The sequence below is a fragment of the Amia ocellicauda genome, chromosome 8 (genome assembly GCF_036373705.1).
Source record: "Amia ocellicauda isolate fAmiCal2 chromosome 8, fAmiCal2.hap1, whole genome shotgun sequence".
NCBI classification, from domain to species: domain Eukaryota; kingdom Metazoa; phylum Chordata; class Actinopteri; order Amiiformes; family Amiidae; genus Amia; species Amia ocellicauda.
In genome coordinates this window covers 6,474,258-6,495,571 of record NC_089857.1, presented here as the reverse complement: position 1 = coordinate 6,495,571, position 21,314 = coordinate 6,474,258, and the positions used below count along the sequence as shown (strand labels likewise).

General features: G+C 38.5%; 1 protein-coding gene across 2 annotated transcripts in view; it reads right to left on the bottom strand.

Annotated features, from left to right (window-relative positions):
• The window catches only part of ssbp2b (single stranded DNA binding protein 2b), a 120,592-nt gene that overhangs the window by 82,633 nt on the left and 16,645 nt on the right, over positions 1–21,314 (bottom strand). The window lies entirely within an intron of this gene.

Sequence of the window (21,314 nt, the reverse complement as noted above, 5' to 3'; positions counted from 1 at the left end):
GGAGGTTAAGAAGGAAATTAAACACAGTATGGAATTGATTTGCCTCACTGAGCCACAATATCCATTACTGGCCAAGAATGTGGCAAGGCAATTCAGGTAGAGCTCAGTCCTCTGGTGCAAATTAGCTTGGCTGTGTCAACTATAGAGACCACAGTGCTGTATAAGGCCGTTATTCCCAACCTTTCCAAGCCTATGTCACTCCGACTTAACATAACATTTTGATCAGCACACCGGCCCCTTCCCCCATCCGCCGCATTATTAAATTTAAACCCAACCTTACTTTCATTGAGACATCTGAGCTGGTCCTCATGTATAGTTATTAATGGTTTATCTATTAAATATGTTATCATATCTAATCACATCTCCGGGACATGCCTCGAAAATGTACAAATTGGACAATGTAAAGTTTTAATTTGTAAAAGTAAACTCCTGATATAAACGAACGGTGTACAGCAGTGGTGCCCAAACCCTAAATCACAAAGTTTGACAAATTGGGAACACGTGGAAGTTATTGATCAATTACGCTATTAACTTGTTCAATTAAGGGAATTCTGGTCATTAAGGGCTGAACAGGGTAGTTTTCTTTTTACCAAATCTCTATGTAACTTAATTTCACAAATCACCTGCTAAATTTATCATATTGAAATAGTTGCAGGTGTTAATTAAATTGCAGATAATTAAAGGTTACCTATAAAACCTGTCGTATAGGGGCCCTCAAGGATTGGGATTGGGTGGCACTGGTGTATAGTGCAAGGTCTCTCCTTTCAACACTGCAATGTGTCAGATTAATTATTTGATATATTTGTGTTCACTGAAGATTTGGATCTTCCGAAAATCACGATAAAAGAAAATGTGACAAAACAAATCTTTAATTACGGATAAAGATGAAGGTAGGCATGATTTTATGGTTATTTTTTGGTTGAATGGGGTATAGGCTATAATTTTGAGTCATTTAAAGTTACATTACGCAATAACATTTAGGAATTAATTCAGCCAAAACCAAATGGCGGTTAAGGCTGTTGAAGATCCTGAATAATATGAGTTGTTTAAATTAATCTTGGTGGAAGTGCTGATTTCTATGTTTAAGGTAGGAAGGTCACCTATTAATGTAATATAATAAGGCACACCTATTTAAATGTACTTACATTATTTCATTCTGTCTTGTATCAAATTATGTGGCACACCTTTTAATTCCTGAGGGCTCACCAATGCACCCAGGCACCCCTGGTTTAAAAACACTGGTGTAGGGAATGCAGATTGGCAACTTTATGCATGCGTAGTTGCCCTGCCTTCAGTCTCCTTCACTCTTGCTGGCAAAGCAGCAGTGCAGTGAACTCAGAATTGCCAATTTGGAACCGGGCTGCGAATGGAATTGGACGTGATAACAATGATGAAAGACCGGGCGATTGGGGGTCCGCCACATCATTAACACGGCTCAACACTAGACAAGCGCGAGGAGGATCGGGCAGCCGGGAGGTCGCTGCACAGAGCCCTCTGCCGAGTCTCGCTGCAAAATCCGACAGAGGGGCCAGTTCTCCGGGCGGCGGTACAGAATTGTCTCCCTCTCGCAGGATGGGAGAAATGAACTGTCGAGAGATCAGCCCGTCTGATTGTGTCAGTGCAGCTCCGAGTCAATGGTTGCCTAGTCGGGAGTGATGATGACAATCTGGCCAAAGCCTCTCCTGGGAACTGCATCACTGATAGGGTTCATTCGGTTTATACAAGATTGTGCCGCATTGTACATACACACATGCATACAGCATGACTTGAAATCAATCTAAGAATATCTCAGATAATAAGGTTTAAACAGGCTTCTGGTGGAAACAGAAAACATAATGTGTATCTATCTGTGAGCTACAGTTTTGGGGCATTAACAGATACATTTGTGACTATTTCCTAACGATTCAAAGTTCAATTGAGTTCTGGAATGTGAAAACAATTGATTTTTCATTTATTGTCAGGAGCCACCATCTACTACTTACAAATAAAATGTGATGGGGTAAATATTAGTCATTCGTTGGTAGGTCAAGGTTTTAGTCCAGGGCTACGTTTTGAAAGATGAAAAGTGAATTGAATTAAACCGTTTTCTGTTTGTTAAAATCCCCAGTATGCAAAACAAGGAAACATTTCCACACACAACCAAGAAACAACAACACTATATTAGGAGTTTGGTGGCCACATTCAGAAAACTTTTACCCTAAGATGACACCTGTTTTTCACAAGTGGGGAAGTGTCACATCAGTGCTAATGCAAGTTAAGAAGAGTTCATTAAATGCTCCCATTTTTTATCGTTTGAATGTTTTTAATCTCATTACAAAAAAGGGTAAACTTCTTTTAACATGCCATTAAAGTTGTTTAATGATTTTTCTCATTGATGATATGCATATGGCTCACATTTCATCAAAAGATTTCTTAGGATACTCCCTACTGCAGTTCCACCACTGTTTTACTCTTCGCTTGGGAACTCGGATTTTCAGCATTGTCTTAATTAGTATACAAAATCTGACAACCACGCATTGCTTTAATTATTCAGGTTTTCTGACGACAATAAATCTTGAGGCGAATGAAGGCCGAGATCCATATTAAAACAAATTTCAAAACCACTGCAGCCGTGAACACGAGGACCGACGGTGATCACGCGTTGTATGCCACTGTCTTCTTTAGTTTCGCTTTCTGAGCTGTGCCAGTGTTGCCACATTGATAACAACACCCCTAATTCCATCAGTACACAAATGTGCTCTGATACACACAACAGTAGCGGACTGTAGTGAGACTATCAAAAGGATCGTGTTTGCAGCGCCTGCTGTGGTTTTAGCATTGTTTTAAAATCGATGTCCTATGGGTTCACTGTGCTTTACTACACCGCACCACGGGAATACCATGAGAAATGTTTATAAGGCACATTTGGGGGTTTATTCATAGTGTGGTACAGCACAGTGAAGGCAAGATGAACGCATAATCAGTCACTGTACAACTGTGATAAACTTCCACAAGGGAAATGAAAGTGTCTTGCTTGTGCAGACTGGCATGACAAGTTTGCCAAAAAAGAAAACACAGGCTACCACAAGTCCTTCTAAGAAAAATAAATAAAATACAAAAGTCCATGTCTGTCGGAGGTCCACACTGCCCTATTAAATACAGTGAGGGAAAAAAGTATTTGATCCCCTGCTGATTTTGTATGTTTGCTCACTGACAAAGAAATGATCAGTCTATAATTTTAATGATAGGTGTATTTTAACAGTGAGAGACAGAATAACAACAAAACAATCCTGAAAAACGCATTTCAAAAAAGTTATTAATTGATTTGCATGTTAATGAGGGAAATAAGTATTTGATCCCCTATCAATCAGCAAGATTTCTGGCTCCCAGGTGTCTTTTATACAGGTAATGAGCTGAGATTAGGAGCACTCTCTTAAAGGGAGTGCTCCTAATCTCAGCTCGTTACCTGTATAAAAGACACCTGTCCACAGAAGCAATCAATCAATCAGATTCCAAACTCTCCACCATGGCCAAGACCAAAGAGCTGTCCAAGGATGTCAGGGACAAGATTGTAGACCTACACAAGGCTGGAATGGGCTACAAGACCATCGCCAAGCAGCTTGGTGAGAAGGTGACAACAGTTGGTGCGATTAGTCGCAAATGGAAGAAACACAAAATAACTGTCAGTCTCCCTCGGTCTGGGGCTCCATGCAAGATCTCGCCTTGTGGAGTTTCAATGATCATGAGAACGGTGAGGAATCAGCCCAGAACTACACGGGAGGATCTTGTTAATGATCTCAAGGCAGCTGGGACCATAGTCCCCAAGAAAACAATTGGTAACACACTACGCTGTGAAGGACTGAAATCCTGCAGCGCCCGCAAGGTCCCCCTGCTCAAGAAAGCACATGTACAGACCAGTCTGAAGTTTGCCAATGAACATCTGAATGATTCAGAGGAGAACTGGGTGAAAGTGTTGTGGTCAGATGAGACTAAAATCGAGCTCTTTGGCATCAACTCAACTCACCGTGTTTGGATGAGGAGGAACACCATCCCCACCGTCAAACATGGAGGTGGAAACATTATGCTTTGGGGGTGTTTTTCTGCTAAGGGGACAGGACAACTGCACCGCATCAAAGGGACGATGGACAGGGCCATGTACTGTCAAATCTTGGGTGAGAACCTCCTTCCCTCAGCCAGGGCATTGAAAATCGGTCGTGGATGGGTATTCCAGCATGACAATGACCCAAAACACACAGCCAAGGCAACAAAGGAGTGGCTCAAGAAGAAGCACATTAAGGTCCTGGAGTGGCCTAGCCAGTCTCCAGACCTTAATCCCATAGAAAATCTGTGGAGGGAGCTGAAGGTTCGAGTTGCCAAACGTCAGCCTCAAAATCTTAATGACTTGGAGAGGATCTGCAAAGAGGAGTGGGACAAAATCCCTCCCGAGATGTGTGCAAAAAAAAGAAACGTCTGACCTCTGTGATTGCCAACAAGGGTTTTGCCACCAAGTCGAAGGGGTCAAATACTTATTTCCCTCATTAACATGCAAATCAATTTATAACTTTTTTGAAATGCGTTTTTCTGGATTGTTTTGTTGTTATTCTGTCTCTCACTGTTAAAATACACCTACCTTTAAAATTATAGACTGATCAATTCTTTGTCAGTGGGCAAACGTACAAAATCAGCAGGGCATCAAATACTTTTTTCCCTCACTGTACATACAGCAGAAAACATAAAGTGCTATGAAAACAACAGCAAGACAAGAACAGAACATATTGCAGAAAAAAAAAAAACGTAACCTATCCCATCCTGCACCTGCAGTGAAATGACCGTTTGCTAGGTCCCTTTGACTGAGCAGGATTCTCTCCGGGGCTACAGGGCCGAGGCGGACTCTGACTGATCTGGGTTCAGCTTAGGACACGGCTCCGTGAGAGACAGTGCTGCTGCAGTGTCCCTGTGAGAACCAGGCCGCTGGCTGCACAATGCTGCACACCACCCCCCAAATAATGCCCTCTGTCCCTCTCCAGAAACACAGCATGCCAGGCCTTGAACTGGAATTATGAAAACGTATACAAAGGTGTTTCAGGGCTAATGACAGCACAGAGTGGGCCAGAGGGAAGATTATTTATTTTTATTTAATTCTTTCTTTCTTTGTAGAGAAATGATTGCAGACTTTGTAACTGAGCAAGCATCTCTGAAAAGTCATCTTCAGTGTGTTTTTTCTGTACACGTCTATAGCTTGAATCCACTTTGTAACAGATACAAGAAGCAAGTCTCTCCAATGTCTAGGCGTGTGCGTTCAGAAGAGTAGGCCATTGTTTATAACAGCTTTGTAACAGTTGACAGTGACAAACTTCTGATTCATTTAGCATTACTAAGAGAATTCCATTAATTTTTTTTTTAAAGAAATCCATTCACAGGATTAAATCATAACAAATCTAAATATTTCCTTTATTTGAGTTTTGAAAAATGTACTTCAGAATCAATGCCTTTTACACAGTGTATTCATGCATGTTTCTGCTGGCTAACCTGTTAGTTCTGTCCTGATCCTGTGAAGAATCCTCTCATAAGTGCCACTACGAATTAAATTAACACAGCCTTGGTGTACTTGGGCCAGTTTTTATCTCGCATGATACCCGAACAACACTTGCGAATGATTTATTTCATCCCACAAAACATCATTTATTACACCCAGGCAGTGGGATCGCTGGGTAACAGCTCCCTCTCAGAGCTTCCTTTGCACTTTTCTACTCCACCGTGCGATTTCGTTGCAAGAGGACGTTTGATATTTTCCACAGCCCCCTTAGCCAATTTCATTTGACAGCAATTTAATTTTTGACACTAGGTTTGTTAGCTTTCAAAGAGAACATATCACTCAGTATTATTGAATGCAACAGGTTACCAGCACTAGCACTTGCCTTTTGATCAGGATTTATCTATATTCTCTCTCTCTGTCTCTCTCTCACACCCCCAGTATAATGGTAGGGGAAACACTGCATTATAAAAATATTATTTTAATTATCATTATTACTGTAGTGGTCAAAAACAACTTGTCATTTATCTACCCTGATACGAGAAACACTTTCGCAAAGCATTTGAGGCTTTACCGCCTGCAAATAAACAGCCACTGAGACTTTCATTAGACAAACAGGGTGCTCAAGGTAAAGCCATTTCATAAAGAATTGGATAGCCACTTAAAACGGACAACAGCCTCGCCGTGAGTGGCAAATCCCGGCTTTAATCAAGAAAGCTTGCTTCCTCTGTGTCAGCGCAATAGGCATTAGCTTATTGCACGTCCATTAGTAAAATACGAACAGGTGAAATGCCTTTTAAAGTCTTGTGTTTGGAAAGGTGGAGGGTCAGATGCGATTTGGAACCCCGAAAGTCTACCGTGTCAATTATTTCTTTCACATGCTTTCAGTTTTCTTCTAAAAGAAAGCAAGACCTTATATCCTGAAGGCCCTGATGTAAACACTAAAACCAAAACCAAAAGCATACACAACATTATTCTCAAAAAGACACTCAGAGCATCCTCAGACAGACAAGAAACAGAAAATTGCAATCGGCCAATGCAACTTAATAGGGAAAAGAATAACACTAACAATTCACTGACTGCTGTCTCATCGATTGCATACTATAAGGGTATGAGTCACTTCAGGTGTAGGACTTGGAATGGGTCTGAAAAGTCTGTTCTCATTCTGGATGCATGTCTTGTAGGACTTTATTTGGCACCACTCAAGATATGAAGTATGAGTAGGATTTCAGCGAATAATATGGATCGACCACCAAGGTTCTGCTTCTTTCAACGTAATGCTAATGCCACTCGACTTGTAAGATAAACTGCCGGACAAAAAGCTGCAGACTCCAATGTCCCCACAAACCTTTACAGTACCAAATGGATAAGCATAACTCGTTCATTTGTTTCTGCTCTTTTGCCATGTAACCGGCTCCCCATATCTCTCACATCTGAGATTCCAGATAAACAAGCCAAAAACCTTTTGTTACTGAGTTTATGAGAACACAGTCTCACACGGTTTCCTCTCCTGCTGTTTTCTCCTTTTACAGTAGCAGAATCGCACACAAGTCTTGAGAGAAATGTTCTATTACATCTGATTTACACATAATTAGAGCCACAGTCACAGAAAATGTAATTATTTAACTAGACCTGGATGATTACAACAAACTGTGACAAAGCTTTCTTCCTCCTTGAAAAGGAAAGAAATACAGCATTAATACAATGAAACCTCTCCCCTCCCTTCACGCACAGACAAAATTACACTCGGCTAAACAGGCAAAGTGGATATATCCTTATTAATCTTATATACAGTTAAGTCTAGGCCGTTTTGTTGTGTTAAACTTGCTTCTTCCTCCTGGAGTAGGTTTTACCATAGTTAGCATGTTATAAGCAAACACAAATCCCATGGTATATTAACCAGTGTAAACTTGCATAAGGGTTACACTCTGGACTCTCCAGTGCAGACCAGGACTCGACTCTTGGGTTTTTCCCATCGAGATGAGCCAGAGCGCACCGCACTGCAGGTACGGCGCCAGAGCCAGGGTTCAGCTCAGCTCAGTTCAGCTCTTACAATCCAGTTCACAGCAGTTTCAGCAGCTTACACATGTTGCTGTGAGGTCACATCATCATCCTAGCAGAGAAAATCTCCTAATACACAGTGTTTCGTAACCACTTCTTCTGCTCTCCCCAGGGCAGGCCAGTCCTGAGAAATTATCTTCATTCCAGCAATAACAAACAGTGAATTCCATGTGCTGAACATGTTGTGGTTTCTGTATTTTGTTTTTTTCCCCGTGCTTTGTACTGTGCTTGTGTACGTGTGTGTGTTTGTGTTTCAAATCAAGACCACGGTTTAGAAAAGAACCCATGAACAGGAAATATAGAAATAACGAATATGAAAACCGGTGCAACAGTATTGCCACGACAAGTCCTCTATAATACCCTGTTTACTGCATTAGACTATATAATGTGTCATCTTCAAATGTGAACACATGGTCGTTTTTAAGGAAGCATAATAAGAAATATGAATCACAGCAGCTCAATTTTCTAAAGGTTGTGCACAATTGGCTCGGCACTAAATCCAGCCCTGGTCACTGCACCCGAGTATATTATTGCCACTAAAAGCACAGTCTGTTCCAACAATAAAACTTTGAATTACAACTGGGTTATAAGCATTTGTGGTAAATGGGGGGAATGTGAATGGTGAATGTATAGTGCAGATTTATGTTCAAAGCAAATGAAGATACAGGAGTAGCTGCATATCCACCTTTGAGTATATGCAAAGTTTATTTATTTATTTTAATATTGTACATATTTAAGCAAGTTCTATTCTGAGATGTTTGTCCGGCTGTTTACATAATACAGTCTCAAAATCCCACAGTTGCACGACTCTTTTTTATCATAAATCAGCAACAGCTTTCTGATACAAAGAAACCAAGACTATTTAGCCCATTCCATTGTGCACAATCATACAGCTACAGACAGCTAACCTAACCGCTCTAGAGAGGAGAACATACAGGAACGTGGCCTTTGATTTAATATTTGTAAAGGGCTTTGGTGAGGTTATGTGAACAAGATATGTCGGCTCAATGGAAAGCTGCTACCAATCATTAAAGAGAGAGCAATAATCCAACCAATAATTGACAGCATAATGAAATGACACACACTTCATGTCATTAAACAATTTTGGAGCTACATTTCTCTGCCATGTAAATCACTCTGACACCACGTTGTAAAGGGCGATAACCAAATTCAACTCTGACCTCTCGAGACAGCCTCACCTTACAGGATATATAATGATCCACAGATGGAAAGCACGTAACTCGGGGGTTACAGTTTTCTCTCACCGAAATCTGGAATTCCAGGGAATTCTCACTTGGCCAAGATCCAGGACACAGTGCCATGGCACAGGATGTTCGCATCCAAACTGACCTGTTCTGACAGAGCTCAGAGAGGGAGCTATAGGATTCTTGGCACCTTCTTGTGTTTTGGATTTTTGTTTCTTTCCTGGCACAGACTGTGTTGACTTCTATCTATTGTGACCAATACATTAAAGAGCAAAATGAATGCAGTTATAAAATAAAGATGTGACTACAGATAATCTGATGGTGCACAGGGCTAAAACTCTAGTTTCACATGCAGTGCTTTATTGTACAGCAACTCCACAGGGATGGGGGGAATTCATTTTTCTTTTTAAGTGTATCAATGAAAACTGAAATTGATATTTTTAAATAAGCAGCATACAGTATTAAATAACTCCAATACAGTGTTTGCACAACAAATGTAAATACAGTAGCAAAGAGTTCAAGAGATTGACGCATTTATTATTTAAATTTAGCATTATTTAATGTGAACCAAAAGTGTCACTTTAAATGTGTGTGATGCTGTACACTGATAGTAATCTGATAGCTATCGGATTGTGGGTTGTTAGATGGGAAGAAAACAGGGAGAGGGGAGAAAGAAAATATGAATGAACCACTAATATGATCCTGTCTCAGAACACCCCCCAATAATCTGAGACTTGATATAGAGTTTGCTTCTGTCAGAGAGGTAAAGTCAAGTTGAGTCATGAAACAGCATTTAATTATATTTGACAACAATTCTTCTATTGTTTGTTTCTGCTCTCCTTGTGAAAGAATTTGGTGTTTTTTTCCCACCCACACAGGCAGCATTTATCTTCTCAGTGGTTATCTGAGTACTCTACCTAAAAAACAGAGTCATTTTAATCTAATTTAGTTCTTTTGAAAGCATCAAATGTGCTTTAAAAGGCTTCTCAATAAGTAGATGATGTATTTGAAACTCAAATATCAGCCACTAGTAATAAAATGGATTTTATGGATAGGAAAATATATGCTAAAATCATAGGGAGTATATATACTGCACAGTACATAAATTCTATTCTGTTCGGGAACTGTATTCTGTATAATGTACTTGATAAAACACACGTCTTTTTAAACTGCTAGGTGCTACAGGGAAAAAAGGACTCAATTGCTTCAATAAATATTAACTTGTCAGCAGTTTCAAGATCTTCATTCTGAATGAACTTACTTCAGAAAATGAATTAGCTTATTGACCTTTAGTTGTCTTTAATCAGTGTGAGATTCTTTTGAATAGTAACACGTCCACCCAAACAAACACCCTGTAAAAAGAAGTCAAGTGGTACCCCTAGGTGAAATGTAAAAAATCATTATTCTACTGTACTAAGATCTATTGCATAATTGGAGTAATTATTTCTTGAGATATCTGTCCTTGGTGCAGCGACAACTTGGTGACCTTTTTAAGATACTACAAAAAAACAGCATCCTACAAGATGCAACAAGACTTCGAGATATCCTTGTGAGTAGATAATCTCGTGTGAAAAATATGTGTGGCAAAAACAGTCCACTTTTAATAAATCAAGGACTGTACCATGTGCGCCACTTCTGCCTTCTACTGAACAACAAAAACAAAACATTTCTTGTTTAAATACAAGCACTGCTTCCATTAACCCTGTATAAGCTCAATCTCTGTTAGGAGACAGTCCTCAAATCTCAGCTTTGGTTTTTGAACACTTGCAACAATATGTTTTTGTTCATAATATAGAGATTAAGTAGAGGAATGATAATATTAGTACAGTAGTGCACGTTTGTTTGTGAAAACACCCGGTTTCAAAATATATAGATCATGTTCAAATGTTTATACTCATTATAACGGAAAAAGGGTCTGATACTCCTAATCCATAGCCTTGCACATTTTAATGGGCAATTAAATTCCATAAAGGTAGGGTTTATCACCTGGAAAAAGAGGAATTGCAGACCAGTTTAAGTTATGGATATATTCAATAAAGCCAAGAAGAGCTGGCGTGGAACCAAAACCAGGAGGTATCACAGCTTCAAAGATCAATGTGTTCAGTATAAACTAAATGTATAAAAGGTTAACTTTTCCCACTTACTTGAATCTATACAGTAGTTCACATATAACTGTAAATTATGGTTTGAATACCCTGTTATGTTTACTTTTGGCCATTTTCAACTTCTCAACAACTATTTTCTCCACTGAAAACTGCTTCTTTATAGACATCTCAAAACAGAAGGGCAAGAACTGTGTAACAAAGTCTAGGGCACAAACTCATATCACATACGCTGCCTTGATCATACAACATGGAAGCCATACAACGTGTACGAAATTACATCATGTAAGGCAAGGGTCTGCAAGCCTCATCCTGGACAGCCCCAGTTTAGGTTTAAATGCTCATCCTTACATCATCAATTTATATGGATGTAGAAGCACTACGTTCTGATGAGCCAAGCATTTGTTGGGGAGGAAATTCAGCCATTTATAGATCGTTTGGAACATACAATGCAAAAACCCTTCAGGCCTCAAGAATCTGTTGTTCCATTTATTGAATAAGGGAATTCATAGATTAGTGTTTGGTTAGGCCTTGTATTTCCTTTCGCACCTGCTCCTTCACTTCCTGTATGACAGGAAGTTACAGAGCCCTCTAGCCTTCTACTGATATACAGCACAGAGATTAATAGGTGGGTGGGGCTTATTTAATAAATGGAGGGAACTGGGATAGCACAGGGGAGGGTGAACAAAGCGAAAAAGTTACCTAAAAGGCTGCTATTGTTATGTTTGAACTTAAGAAACACTGCCTTTACCTTTTTTTCCCTGAACTTTTTCTACTGGTTTACTTACTTCATTCATTTATGTACAATTTGATCTGTGCTTTTTATTTTGTTAGTTTTGTTAGCTGTCCACTGCTCAGTGACAAGTGACAAGAAGGAACTGAAGTGTTCTGAGTCTTTATCAATTGGCTATTAAGGGTGACCTCTAAAACTAATTGGAATGGGCTTCCAAGGTGGAAAAGTATTGATGGACTAAGATAAAAAAGAATAATAATTAAAGTGATCTTCTTCAAACTACCCCTACAATGAGCAGGCAGGATATCTAACAACCAGGAAAACCAGGAAAGAACTGAATCACTGTACGCCACAATTCAAATACCTTTGTGATCCGTATGTAAAAGGATCCTTACTGTATGAAGAAGTGTTTTACTGCCCTCGATCTGCCTGTCAGTTTCAACTCGTGCTAATGTGCTAATCATTCACACAAGACTGCCTTCATAAGCAACAACTGAACCAACCAGAAATACCAAATGACTGCATCTCTTTTTCGACTAGCTCTAAAGATCCCGAAAGAATGAGTCAGACTAATGTTCAACTCGAAAGAAAAAAAAAAAATATGACTTCTTTTCAGCCTGAAATTTAGGAAACATTATACAGGAAAGTTCAATCTGGAAAAAATAAGAAAAAAAGGAAAAGCGTATTTATTTAAAAGGCAGGCTGACTCCTAGCCCAATTCCTAAGTAAATGTTTTTTTTTTCCCTTATTAAGAACTTACAAAAATTTGACAAAATAAAGATTCTGTTTCTTTATGTGAATATAGCCTGAGATGCAAGGGGTTTAGTGGGGTGGGACAACATGACAATTAATACTCTCGAGGTCTGAGGAAACTTTCATATTTTAATCGTGATGGATCTGACAGAACAAGTACAGGCTGCAGAATGCCCCCTGCTGTGCCCTCATTCCACAAATTACAAGAATCCAAGCTGGAATCACTTGAAAGTAGGCTACCTAAGAATAATTTAGGAATAGTTCAGAAATCGTTACTGGAAACCAAAGCATATTCGCATCTAAAAAAATAAATCACAGAAAAAGGGACATATAAAACGGAACTATCTAACGGTCTTACTCAGAATAAGACTAAACATGGCTGCTATTAATGGAACTAACTGCAATCTTCCATTTATAAATCCACGTCGAAAATGTAAATCATGCCGTCATTCTTTTAGTTCTGAAAATACATTTTAGTAATAGAAAGTTGAAGAGACAATAAATACTTCATGAAATACATGTCTCCCACATCCATCTCCAAATCCCTCTTCAGCTACACTTTAGAGTCGGGTCTCCACTCATGCTAACTAATACAGAAATGTTAACTATGGCCTTGAGGTTATAGCACATTTTCCAGAAGTGCTTTAGAAGTGGAATAGTCAAAGACACAAGTATTCACCTATACAACACAATAAAACGCAACACAGGAAGTGTGTCAACCAGATGGGATCTCCTTACAGAAAGACTTTTTCAATAGTGCGGAGTTCTTCAGTATTATGACCAATATATTTACACAATGGAATTCAACTGACTATTTGAGAAGTCATGTATGAACAAGTGGGCTTCTCAGAAAACCGATGATCTGATTTAGTTTCCCAAATAAAATCATTTTCAGACATGTCACCACACTGTATCCCTGCAATAAGCACACAAAGCTATTCGGTGCAGTGTATAGTGGGTCTGAGTTTTGTGCTGAAGCACAAGGATGCTGGTCAGCATGTGGGCTGCACTGTAACTTAGGGATTAAGTGCTACACATATCCCACTTGAAGAATGCTACTAAATCTCTTCAGATCACAGAATCAATGGAAAGCTTACTGCTGTAAATGCATTCGGCGAAGTTCTGCACAGTAGTATTTCATACACTATTCCTTTCTCATGTTTATCCTCCTTCTGAGACTGACATGTTTGCAAGACAAATACTATCTTAAAAAAAGAAACATCTTTGATTTTCCAAAGCAGCAAAACAGAATTGTTCAAAAACAAAACACAATCACCAAATCAGTGAGACAAGACTCTGTGAAGTCACCCTATCCATTTTGTCTAAAAATAATCTGAACAGCTGACACGAGAGAACAATTGTATAGAGATGCAATGGATGAAAACACAGTCTGTGGTCTGCCCATTGCCACAGCAAGCTTTTCCAGGCTTACCTTTTAGAAAAGAAAATAAAAAAACATTACTACAAATGTGATGCTTGATTTAGGATTGTTGGTTTGAGCTAAAGCTCTTTGGATTAGACTGGATCTGCCTTAACTTAGAACCCCAAGTCTAGAGTTTTAAAGCACTGGTTTAATCTACTGGCTCTTCAGACATTGTGACAGTTTTGAAAAGGGGGGAAAAAAAACTCACTTAAGAATGAAACCTTGTACTGGATGCTGCTACTCTTTCACTTTTAGACTTACTGCCCGTCAGACTAGTCTGTTTTACAGAAGCACAAGAAAAGTGTTGCAAGTGTATAATAAGAATATTTTCTTCTGCATAATTTGAGCCAATGAACGCTTTGGTTAGTTCCGCTTTGGTGCTGACAGGAGTGAAGACAGAATGAAGCTGTGGCCAGAGAGATATTTAACGAACATTCAGAATTAAAGATAAATAAATAAGTCAATGCTGTCCCCACTTAAAATGTAATTCTTTATTGCTTTTCCTTATCTATACATTGCATTCTAAACTTTTTTTAGTGCTGAATTAAAATCTCTTAACACACAATAGTAATTGTAAAAAACAACACTTTATAATAAAAGGACAGACATTAATTTAGTCATGAAGGAAAGGGAGTTCTGTACTGCAGAAGAAAAATAATATAGCCTAGTATTGTTATATTTGGTCCACAGTGTGTGTGTATATGTATATTCTTTTCTATTCAAACTAGAGTATAGAGAGAGAAAAAAAAGGACAAAGGGAATCATTTTCACTATTTAAAAATTGCTTTTGGAACTCCCCATGATTTGTGTGGGAGATGAAAGGGATAATTACAGTAAGGGAGCAGTGAGAGTCCTTCAAGATAAGAAAGTTTCTGTTAAAGACACTTGAGAACTTTTACTGACTGCTCTTACTGCTAATGACAGGTTTGAAGACCATTTTGGAAATGTCTTCCAGCAGTCATGCAGTTCTGAAAAAAAAAAAACATTAGGAAGGAAACCAGAAGAGCTTACATGCTAGCTCATGTACAGCTACTCAAGCAAACCACCAGACGTGCTGTACCTCCTCATATATCTACAGTATACTGTACAGTACAGTCCGGTATATCTGAAAAGCAGTACAAATGATGCAGCATTAACACTAACATTCATTTATGAATCTCCTAATAACTTTGACATCCCTAATCCAGTAAGGGTAAAAGGTGTTGCTGTGTTTCCCCTGCTACCCTCTGCTTAAAAATGCACATTCTAGTTCACATTTCTTATTTGGATAACACCAGAAAAAAAAAAAAAACTCTCACCGGGGTCCACTGATTCGCCTTCGCAATAACAACTCCATTGGTTAACAAGAGCGGCTTGTTTAAACCTAGCGGAGCAAAAGCAGATTGTGTGGCGCCAGGGATAGGTAGTATTGTCGAGCTCTCAATATAGAGATTATCTGTCATGTATTCCACAGAGGAAGATAAATAAATAAATGACTAGTTTTGGTTTGGGAGCCCAGTGATTGCAATACAGAATTTAATGAAGTACATCTATGGAAGCTGTGATGTCATTAATCATTGTCTTAGGATGGCAGGTGAGGTAAAGTTTCATACGTTGGTCATAAACTGCAGAGAAGCAAAAACTGCAAACCTAATCCAGTGGCATCCCTGAGACAGCAATGTCTTCCCAAAAGAAACAGTCTCTTTCTTCCTTAGACTTCAAACCCAACTCTACACTACCTATAAACAGCATAAAAGCTGTACAGTACAGTATTTTTACACTGGCATGCAATGCACACTATTTATGAGCATCAGGGGTGTTTTTTACTTTATTTTCTTCAACCTTGCCTGGCATTATCAAGATTTTGACTTTGCATTTAAAAAGGATTGACTCTTGCTTAGAGGGGGGAGCAAGAACAGTAGATAAATTAAAAAATAACGATATCCAGCTTGTACTGAGAACACATTGGAGTCCAGCGTATTTTTCATTGACCCTGATGCTTAATGAATATGGTCCTTCAGCATAAAAATATATAAGAAAATCATCTAAACACAACAGATTCAGTATTTCAGGTTCTGTTTGTACTGTGTTGAATTGTATTGAGATCTCCAGGCTGATTTCATTTAGTTTTCATTCTCTTAACCAAACAGCATTTCCATATCCTGCCGTGCTGAGAGCAGCCTGGAGCCTGAGCTCACAGTAATAACCTCGAGGCCCTGCACACTGTGATTAGATTCAGTGAGTATCACAATTGCTACAGTGTCCAAAATGATCTATAGATATCCAAACGCGTCGCACTTAACCGTGTTAACCCTCCCTCTCAGTGGCAGCGTATTTCTTATGCTTTTTTTCTTTACATGCATGTTTTTTCTATTTTATTTTGTACGCATACATTTTTTCTCCCTCATGCAGCTGTAACGTCCACACAAAGCAATACGAAATGAGACGAGGTGTGGTTGTTCTGACAGTAAACCATCATGATAAAAGTTCTTGGCACGTATTCCGGGTATCTCAGTGACAAGGCATATCTTTTGCGGACATTTTCAATAAATACTCTGATTTGCAAACCTTCATGTTGTGGGCTGCAAGAAGCTGAATGACAACTGCAAGATTATGCAGCACTTTGTTGGTAAATGTATCGTTCAGAACAAAAAATACCCATGAATATTAAAACATCTTCTCCTTGAGACGCATCTACACACTACTCTAATTTTCTGTTATACCCTAATTCTGATCACTAATACATAATTGTATAGTGTTAAACCATGTAAGTCTCCTTTGGATAAAGTCATCTGCTAAATGATGTTGTTGATATTATTATTAAAATATCAAAAAACACATATGCATTCAAATGACAGGTTTTAGGTCAAGGAATTCCAGCTACTATAAAACCTGAGTTTTGGAGAACACTTTTATCAGTTATAAAGTAAATATACATACATACATAATATAACTGAGGAACTCTGGTGATCTAATTCTATCTACACAGGCCTAGTGCATTGCTTCTCTTTTATATGATTCAAAAGAGGTATTCAAATGCCATACATTTGCCTTCCTACTGTGAAGATCACTTATAAAAAATTATAAAACATGCATGTGTAATAGGAGACAGCATCTTATTCTGTAGGCAACTAAATATCAATACTTTTACCCACATACAGAAGCCAAATCGCTCACTTTGCATCACCCACAGCCACGTAAAGGACAACACTTAAAATAAAATAAAACACTGCTGGTAACATGCGGCTTACAGCTAATATATGTAAATCATTTTCACAAACTATTGCATTTTCCTGGAGCTGGACTGATGCAATGACAGACCATAAATATACAGTTTACCCAAAGTTGAAAAACAACATAGCCCAGCCAGCAGTTACAACCACACAATTCAGCACTTGGGAAGTGTCTACCATTATTTCATAGGATAGCATCCATCTCAATGTGCATCTAGACTCTGAATCTATTGCAACCTCAATCACTGATGGATTTCAAATGTACTGTACCTCACTTTATTTATTTATTGAGCCTTTGCTATCAAGTAACACCCAGAGATAAGTAATACACAATTTCTGGTTTACAAAGACATACACTCTGGTTTCTTTAATTTACAGTTACAAATTCAATTATTATCAGACGCAGCTGTAAAACAACAGTGACATTATTGCAGAAAACCTCAGCAAAAATCAAACTATCCATTTGTTTCCGGCTGCTGTCTCACATACCGTTAAATCATATGCTCTTTTTAAAATGTACTTATTTAAATTGTATTTAAAGCAGCAGTAACCTATAGGAAACAATCATTAGCTGCCAAATATTGATTTTACACCAGTTCACTGATGGCCATGGAAATAACTTTGTGCTTATGATGACAGCAAGCCAGTCAGTCACGACCTGGAGCGGAGTTTGGATTACATAACAGAAAAGGAAATGTTAACTGTTCTTAAGAAATGAATAATGACAAGACACTCAACATTTAAAATGAAAATATTTGCATTCTGAATCGCTTTCTCCTTTCTGAGAGGTGGGATTGCATTATTAAATTCTCTATAGGTCACTAGTCTTGGAGAGGTTTCATTCCAAACAAGCTTCTAGTGGGATAACTGACCCAATCAGTTATGATTAAAATGATCCTTCGCCATTGTCTGATGACGTTTATACAACCTGATGGAAGGTTGTCTTCGAGACTAGGGTTAGAGACCAAACTCAGAGGGTTAAAGAATGATGCACTGTTCAGCAGTGGTTATTGAATGGCTCTTCAAAAGGGTCAAGCTATTGCAAAGTCTTTTTGAAAGCCCGATTACTACAGCCGCATCACTCCATTTATATTTTTAAACCGAATGAGGATGTAGAAATAGCATTGCAACCAACAATACATTTGCCACTTTGCAGAATCATGCTTTGCTTTTCTTATTGTACTGTAAGTGCTACACAGCTTGTTGTTATCATTTTTCACTGTTTGTGTGCTGTACACACCTGATTATCACATCCTATCTCCAGTTTCATCACAGAGTTTGTAGGGACTTGTTTAAATACTTTACAGCATGACACAATAAACCTATGAAAAAGCAACTGACCTGTCACTTTTGTTATTGGTAATTTACTTGTTTTAGCTTTCTGAGGAGTTTTCTTTGTGGTTTCTTCTGCAGAATATGTATTTCACTTTCTTTTGTGAATGTGTGCACAAAGGTTTATCCTTCAGATTGTTGCACAATTATGATAAACATTTACTGGTAAGAGATAGAACAGGTTTTCAACATAGCAATACTATAATGGTTTTAGCTAAAGCAAACTTTGGTAAGATAAGCATATTAAAGTTTTGTACAAATTGGACAAAATATGTAACAATAGCATACATACCATTGGACAGTTAATTCTGTAATAGCTTGGCTTGACGTTAATGATAATTTGATAATTAAAAAGTTAGATTCAGATCCCTTCATAACAATCTGAGAAGGGGATATGAAACATAGTTTTTTCTTTTATTTTCCCCTCTAAGAGATGACCTAGCCTATATCACATTATTATTTTATAGGGAAAGACCCAGAAGTGCATTTCTTGCTTCATGTTATGGCACACATACCATCCATTTACACCAACTTAAAAGGTACTATAGAACTGAATGTCAAAATAAAACAAATTCATTCAAATTGCAGAATCAATATGAATAACACAGTCTTTAAAGTTCTTAACGCAAGCGTCTCATTTTAAGATAATAGGGTTTCATCTTTTCAACATCTTTCTCTCAGTCTGTCCATTAGTAGGAAACCAGGCTCTCAGATTCCCATACTGAAGGAAAAACATCCCATAGGAACTGCAATTAGACAGAAGGCAGGCCCATCCTCTACAAACTACAGCACCTACCAAAAAAAAAAAAAAAAACACTGATGAAAAGTGAAATTCCGACCTCAGATATGTCTTCCCACAGAGCCAAGCCGAGAATACAGTGTTTCTTATTTGGATAACAGGAAATGCCAACAGCTTATCAAACAGGGCAGGGGAGAAGAAGCAAGTATTTAGCAAAAACTACAAAAGAATTACCAGAAGTCGGCCATCTGAATTACTGTAACAGGCTACAGTACTGGGCAGTGTTAAAAGATGCTTCTAAGCAATTGCATATTTGTTTGTACAGTAGTTTGTTTACGCTGCTGAGTTTAGAACTTTACAGCGATTCTAATTTACAACGTAAAGTTTTGGAACTCGGATATTTCTCTCTTTTATGATGTTGTATCAGCAATGACGATTAGACAGTAAAGCAAAGAAATGGGAACTCACTGATATACACTTAAGCCTTTTTGTATCGGGGACACATTACAGTACAAATAATAGTTCAGGTTCATCCAAAGCATGCTCAGTTGAATTCTGATAATGCTGCTCCACTCCTAGAACTAATCTCTTGGAGAAGCTCAACATGACTATCTCTTCTATCACAGCTTCCCCTCAAGGTGAGAGTGCCATAATTCCCATTACAGATTCTGTTCAATGTTTTCCTGCGCCCATTTCAAGCGGTTTCACTCAACTGTACTGCTTTAAAGTGATAGAGTACAGGGATAATTACATCAGGGTTTTGTAACTGAAGGTCTCAGATGCTACTCCATGCAAGGCAATCTCTCCCTCTCCCTCTCCCTCTCCAAAACAGTCAATCAGGATCAAGACTATAACCAGTCAAGACATGACATATTGCCCCAGCATCAATGTCTATAAGGTATGAAAATAGGCTGTTTTTAGGAACACACAATCTCCAAATTATGTCGGGACAGTATGTGACATGTGGAAGGGGGAAATAACTTTGTTTTTGTTGTGTATTGTTTAGACTACAGCAACTGCGTTAAACTGCAGCATTTGGAGCACTCCCAAGAATAAAACACAATATACAACAAATCTCTCCTCTACATTTGTTAACAGGATGTACTAGGCTCTCCCAGTTTCCACACGCTCTGTCAAACGATCATCTTTACATGCAACTCTGCATCAGACAGTTGTCAAACCACACAGAGGGAACAGAACCCAAAAAGGCTGCCAGGCAGTGCTAGCTGGGAATGAACAATCTTCGAACTGCAAAACTAATTTGTGAATTAAGGGTTTTCCATGGTCCTGAAGGAACGAGCATGCCTGATGGGGTCTCTGAATGAAGACAGGTACAGTAGACTGCTCTCATTGAAATAGTGTCCAGTCACTGGCCCTCAGCAACTCCTCTTCAGCGTTAAAACATAATCAGAATCATCTTTTGATGGATTGAAATGCTAACCTGGATTTGGCACGGAAACTTATATATTGAGGAGAATATTAGTAAATGTGTCAGTTATCTACTCTATACTGGCACTCTTCATTGTAGATAAGACTTTGGAGTGTGCAGGTTGTCATTTGTGTTGTGAATGATTTACATTTTCAGCCTCACAATTTTTGTAGATGGCTTATTGAAAAGAAAAACGTCAAAGAAAACATACATATAGTTTGAGTTCCCAGCCATAAACCCGCATATTTTGAAAACTAAAATGAAGGGAGGCAAATTAACCAAGTTGTTATTTTCACTTAATAAACTGCTTTCACACCTATAGCGTACCAGAATTATACTTGTGGTTATATAGCAACAGAACTTCTACCACCAAGTATTTTTATCAGAACCTGGAGAAACTGTAAAATTAGTAGGGATGTTCACCACGTCACGTGACAGGACGCCAAGACTCAAAGCCAACTGCAGTAAAATGCAATGATATCAAACTGGCCTCTTGCTTGTATTTCCATTACAGCAAGTGAAAAAACAGCAATTAAGACAATGCTGCCGTTCAAAATGAGCGGATCAGCTGAAATGAGTTTCTTTGCAGAAAAACACCTATTGCTTTCTTTATAGGCTGTAAATGCAAATATTTCTACAAAGAGTAAGAATGTTCTAGCACTAAGTGCTAGACCATATCAAAACACAGATCACTGGCGGTGAATATATCTCAGGTTACTCATTTGCAGATTTGCACTACCAAAACAAAACCTCTCAGTCCTGCCAAAGGGACGGAGAAACCTCTCACCAACGTGGGCAAGAACTTGTGAACCA